We start from the raw sequence: 6,000 nt of genomic DNA on the forward strand, positions 1-6,000 counted from the left end.
TAAAACAAACAGTTATAATTGAAATATTGGGATGCTCTCTATTAAGATCAGTATATGAATAACGCTATCAGATAATTATGCAATTGAGTTTTTCACAGGTAAGATTAAGATTTTTATAAAATGAATCTCACAACATAATTTCCTACTTGTAAGGAAAAATTTGTGTTTCGCACCCTCAGTTTATAAATTGCTGTAAATACCCTATAATAACCAAATAACCCATTTTTTGTTTTCAATATTGACCAAACAATAACAAACAAATAGTAAAAGACAACAAATGGTAAGCACTTTATAGACAAGTACTACATGTCTAAATACATGTACATAATATATTTGTTCAATAAAATGGCCTGCATTAAATTACCGCTGCGGTAAAATATCGATTATAACAGTAACCAGCTACAGGTATGCCTTTTTCATGGCAAATTTACCCACCCAAACAAGTCAGCAAGTTGTTGCTACTTCCCTTTTAGCGAACTTTGGATACAAAAAGAACGATATCTAAATTTCCCATTGAGTTTGTTATATGCTGAGTCGACTGTATATCAAAAGAACTAGAACTTTGCAAGTTAGATGTGTCGCCTTGTGAACAATATAGTTTAGAAGAAATGGCCAGGAAAAAAATGAAATATGAAAATTAACAAAGGTCAATAACTCAAAATATAAAAAGTGCAGAGCAACAGTTTCTATGTACTGCACTTCTTATCAAGATCTATCATTCTATGAAGTTTCAAGTCAATATCTTTTATAAGTTATGAGAAATAGCCTGGACAAAAATAAAGTATGAAAATTAATAAAGGGTAATAACTCACAAATAAGAAGTGCAGAGTACCAGTTCTTAAACACTGCACTTTTTCTTAATGAAGTTTCATGTCCATAGCTTTTATACTTGAGGAGAAATGACCGGGACAAAGTATGAAAATTAACAAAGGGTAATAACTAAAAAAATAAGAAATGCAGAGTACTGGTTCTTGTGCACTGTACTTCTTCCTAATGAGATCTATTATCCTATGAAGTTTCAAGTCCATAACTTTTATACTTTCGGAGAAAAGGCCAGGACAAAAATAAAGTATGAAAATCAACAAAGGGCAATAACTAAAAAAAAAAGAAATGCAGAGTAATACTTCTTGTGCACTGCACTTCTTCTTAATGAGATCTATCATCCTATGAAGTTTCAAGTCCATAGCTTTTATAGTTGAAGAGATGGCCCGGACAAAATTCAAGTATTAAAATTAACAAAGGGCAATAACTCCAAAATTAAGAAGTGCCAAGTACCGGTCCTTGTGCACTGCACTTCGGGTTATTGAAAGAAGCTTGCATACCAAGTTTGAAGTCAATCAGACTTTAAGTGACTGAGTTATGCTTTGGACAAGCCTTAGGGGACGCCGACACCGATGACAAAAGTAATCAATATATGTCACCTTTTTAATACACACTGCGGTTTATCAACCGGAAACAAACAGTAGAATAGATTTACCAGTTTATCAACTGGAAACAAACAATAATAGATTCACCGGTTTATCAACTTCGAGATGACCCATTTTCGATTAATCACAGCATGCTCAGGTGAGCTAAAAATCATCTCTCTTAATAACTTAATAAACCCTGCTGACTGCTTCATGAAACAAATGCTGTGCTCAACTTTTTTTTTTTTAATTCAATTTAAAAATGTTTCTTAACTAGTTTTGACTTATAATTAAAAATCAACAAGTACATTGTACTACTAATCATTTTGTCCTCAAGGCAGTCTATCAAACTGTATTCAAATTCCCAGCAGATTAATCAAAATAAATTATCCATTTATTCTGAAATTGATGCATTCAGATTTTAATACCCCTGAATTAAAAATTCATATCAATTCCAAACAAGTAACAGAGATACAGAACGAAAGGGAGCAATAATTTGCAATTTATTCAATCAATTGATATCTACTCCAACACTTTTTACAAACATAACACAACTTCAAAGTTAACATTTCTGTTGTTGACAATGTTTTTGTAACATATCTTTATAAAAAAGATGAAATGCAAAACATAATTCTTAAAAAGCTTTCTCTTGAAAAAAAATATATATACATGATTTGTAAAACATAAAAAATGACACACAAATCAACAACCCAATTGTGACTAAAAAATGTCTGAATAGTACAACTTTTGTAAGCATTTCACATAAATCAAATGAAGCAAGGTTTTTTAAGTTACAGCCAATTATAGCTATAATCAGTGGAAATAAAATAATTTGACCTTATAGTCAAGACAATACAGGAGTCGAGGTAAATTTGAGTTTGATGTATATGAAGGTCCTGACCTAAGAAAATTAAATGTTGGGTCATAATATGAAGTAAAGCCATTCATTAACAACAGTTATAGCCAGTTTGTAGAAGAAAGAAAAACAAGAGAATATCATTTATTTGACATTGACAGTCAAAGTCAAATTAAAGTTTTTAATCATAACCACGCTAATTATTTCAAATGGACTTGTACATCTTTAAAAATTTGAAATATTTACTGTATAAATTGCGAACATTGGAGACCATGATCACACGGCATGGATGCACTGGTCGCACGGTAGATTATTTTGCTAACAGCAGGCTAAAAGTTAAAAACTTTAGTACAAGAGGGAGCATAATTCAGTCAAAATACATGGCAGAGTAATGAATCTTCAATTATGTCCCTAAGAACCAGGGGTTTATTTAAGCGGACGCCCGCTTGCCCGCGTCGGGTAGAAATCGCTGCGGGCAAGTGAAATTTGAAAGCAAATTGCCCGGCGGGCAAGTGAATTTTCATTATGCCTTCTATTAGCTTTGATATCTTTTGCCGATAATAATTTTCTTTCCGTTCATATTACAGTCAAACAAGTGTATTTTTAACTGTTTCTGATTGTAGTTGGACTCCTATCAACCAATCAAATAACGTAAAAAAACTTTTTTCATTTGGCTTTATTTTCAAAATGGCCGGCGGCGCCGAAAGTTTTCCCATTTTTAAAAGAAAAAAGTCTACAGCAATTAAAGAAAAAGCCACATCAAAGAAAACATCTGATTTTCTGAATAAATAGCATAAAATCACAAAAATTCAAGATGAGTTATGTCAATAAAGACCGACACATCTGCAAGGTTCAAGAAAGAACAGAAAAATCAGGCCGTAAAAATCTACTCCTTTGAATCCTGTACGCTATTTTTTTCTTCGTACGGTCATTCTTTAACTAACTGGCGTCGTCAACTCATTTGCAATAGGCCTATAGAATTTTTTAAAATTCGTCACCAGTAATCTTTTTTACACAAATCTTGACGAAAAATCATAATAGTCTTGAACTGTTATTAATTTATTTTCCTTTCTCCCCTACAGCAATGTTTACAAATATTCTAGATCTATTAATAAACAGAATAAAATAATCCATATAATGTTTAAAATCCTTTTTGGTAACTATAAGTCATCTGAGGTCAATCTAGGTCATGCCTAATTTACGACCAAAACAGAAAAAAACCTCCTTAGGTGAAACATACAGCAAATGACGTATATTTTCGTCTGACAGTTCTTTGAACCAGTCAGTGCTCTGAACTGTATGATTACTGCATGCGGTGAGTCCCTTTGATGTGACATAGGTTAAAACTTCAAATAAATTTCAATACACACAGGGAGGATAGGAATCAGACAGATCAATTTAAATTGAGTATAACACATCCTGTCATGGACTTGGAGCAACTTGTTGTTTTTAAAAATGAAATAAATTTGAAAGGTACATAGCTAGTTTGGTAATGCAAACAAAGCAAACATATTTTTGATATTTTACATTGTTTGAAATCAACAATAAACATTTAAATCCTATCACAATTTTCAACAATCAATGTACTGTTTCCTTTTTAAAGTTGTAATAGGGAATAAATATTTTTAAAGTGATAGCATCTGAATGTTAATATATTTTAAAAGTCACCTGGAATAGGGCCTAATTATTACCTGTAATTTTTAAAAGCCTTAACAGATCACGACTATTGTTAATCTTCATTTTCATTTTACTATTTTGATGTGAGGAATCCCTGACATTTAGGAGTTTTTCTAAATTTAATCTCAGGGATTTCTATTGGATCCCTGGCAAAGACAGTTGTTTGACAAGCAAAAAAAACATATACAGTAGGGAATTTAGGACTATTTTACTATCTGAGGCATAAGTTGATAGGATCTGCAATAAATCTTATTTTTACCCATAATTTTTGCTTTGATTATTAACAATCTTCACATTTAAGATCGGGCAACCTGTTCTTGGGGGCAAGTAGATTTTCAAAGTTACTTGCCCTCCGGGCAAGTGAAAGTCAAAACCTTAAGTAAACCCCTGAGAACATGTGTAAAGTCTCAAGTAAATATCTTTGAAGACCTTTAACAAAAATTTCTAAGTTTCAAATGGGCAAATAATTCTGTAAATATTGCAGGCAGAGTTATGCAATTTTGCAAACTGAAGTACATTGTTACTATAAAAAGTATTAAAGTATTGTAAATTTCAATTGAATATCTCAAGCAATAATCGAGGTATTTGACTTTACAAAAAAAACAAAATTTCCAACATTAAAAGGGGCGTAATTCTGTAAATATTGTAGACATTCTGTAAATATTGTAGACAGAGTTGTCCAACTTGTCAATCAGGTGTACATTGTTACTATTAATAAGTATTGTAAATTTCAATTGAATATCTCAAGCAATAATTAAGATATTTGACTTTACAAAAAACTTTAACAAAAATTTCTAAGTTATAAAATGGGCATAATTCTGTCAATATTGTAGGTAGAGTTATCCGACTTGTCAATCTGATGAACATTGTTACTATAAATAAGTATTGTAAGTTTCAATTGAATATCTCAAGCAATAATGGAGATATATGACTTTACAAAAAACTTGAACCAACACTGACGCCAGGCGCTACAATAGCTCTCATATTCTTCGAATAGTTGAGCTAAAAAGAAAAGGCAGGCTGAAATACTGCAACGTGGACTGAAAAAAAATGAAACAAATTTTTCAATGTTAAACAAAAAACTTGCGCCTTCATTTACAGGTATAAACTATTTTACAAAAAGTAACTGACAGAACAATGAAACTTTTTAAAAACTTTTTTTAACACAAAAATTAAAACAGCTGTCCTGTGGTCAACAATGACCAAGAAGAAAATGCGAGTGACCCATGGTCTGTAACACAGGATAAATATGACATGAAATAAGGTATAAGACTTATTCAATTTTCAGTCTTTTCTAAATTAACCAGTCAAAAAACAACTTTAACTGAAAAATCAGTTAACTGTTATATTAACTTGATTCTCTGTCTGCAAAACTTTACAATAGTCTTTTTTTATTCTTTTGGATCATAGCTGATACTTTCTTAACTATGAGGTGCCAGTAGCGCCTATGGAGTTCACCTCCATTCTTCAGGCTCTGTTGCTTTGCTTTCACACAATCTTTTTTTGATGGTGTCTTTCCTGATTCAATGAGTTCCCCCAAATACATATGTATTTATTTCACTTCTTTTTTCAGTCCATCTTTGTCTATTTTTCTTTTTTGGATTTAGAGGGCTTTGCAGATTTATCAAATTCCATCCTTTCTTCTCCACCTCCCTCATCTGTTTCTTCCAGGTCCATCATTGGTTCATCCATCTCTTCATCTTCCCCATCTACAGACCTGGCCCCTTGTGTTTCACATGCTTCATGTTCCTGAAGTGGCAGCCCTGATTGTTGTTGCTTGAACATTTCTGTGAATTCTACTTCTTCCAACTTTTTCCCAACAAAGTTAGACTCAGATTTAAATCTTGCATGAGGAGAATTTTAACCTATGTTCACTCTTTCAATATAGGGACCCATGGTCCTGTAGTGGTTCAAGTGTACTTTTGTTGTATGACCCAAATGTCTGCAAACTTGCTGAAGCTCGGTTTGGGCCAAAATTCATCACTGGATATGAATCAATCTGTAGCTGATTTTCAAAATAACCGTCCGGTCCTTGCCTGAGGACTGAACCAGGCGTGTTTT

Source organism: Ruditapes philippinarum, unplaced genomic scaffold, assembly GCF_026571515.1.
Source record: "Ruditapes philippinarum isolate M1 unplaced genomic scaffold, ASM2657151v2 ctg3845_1_1_1_1, whole genome shotgun sequence".
In the NCBI taxonomy this organism is placed as follows: domain Eukaryota; kingdom Metazoa; phylum Mollusca; class Bivalvia; order Venerida; family Veneridae; genus Ruditapes; species Ruditapes philippinarum.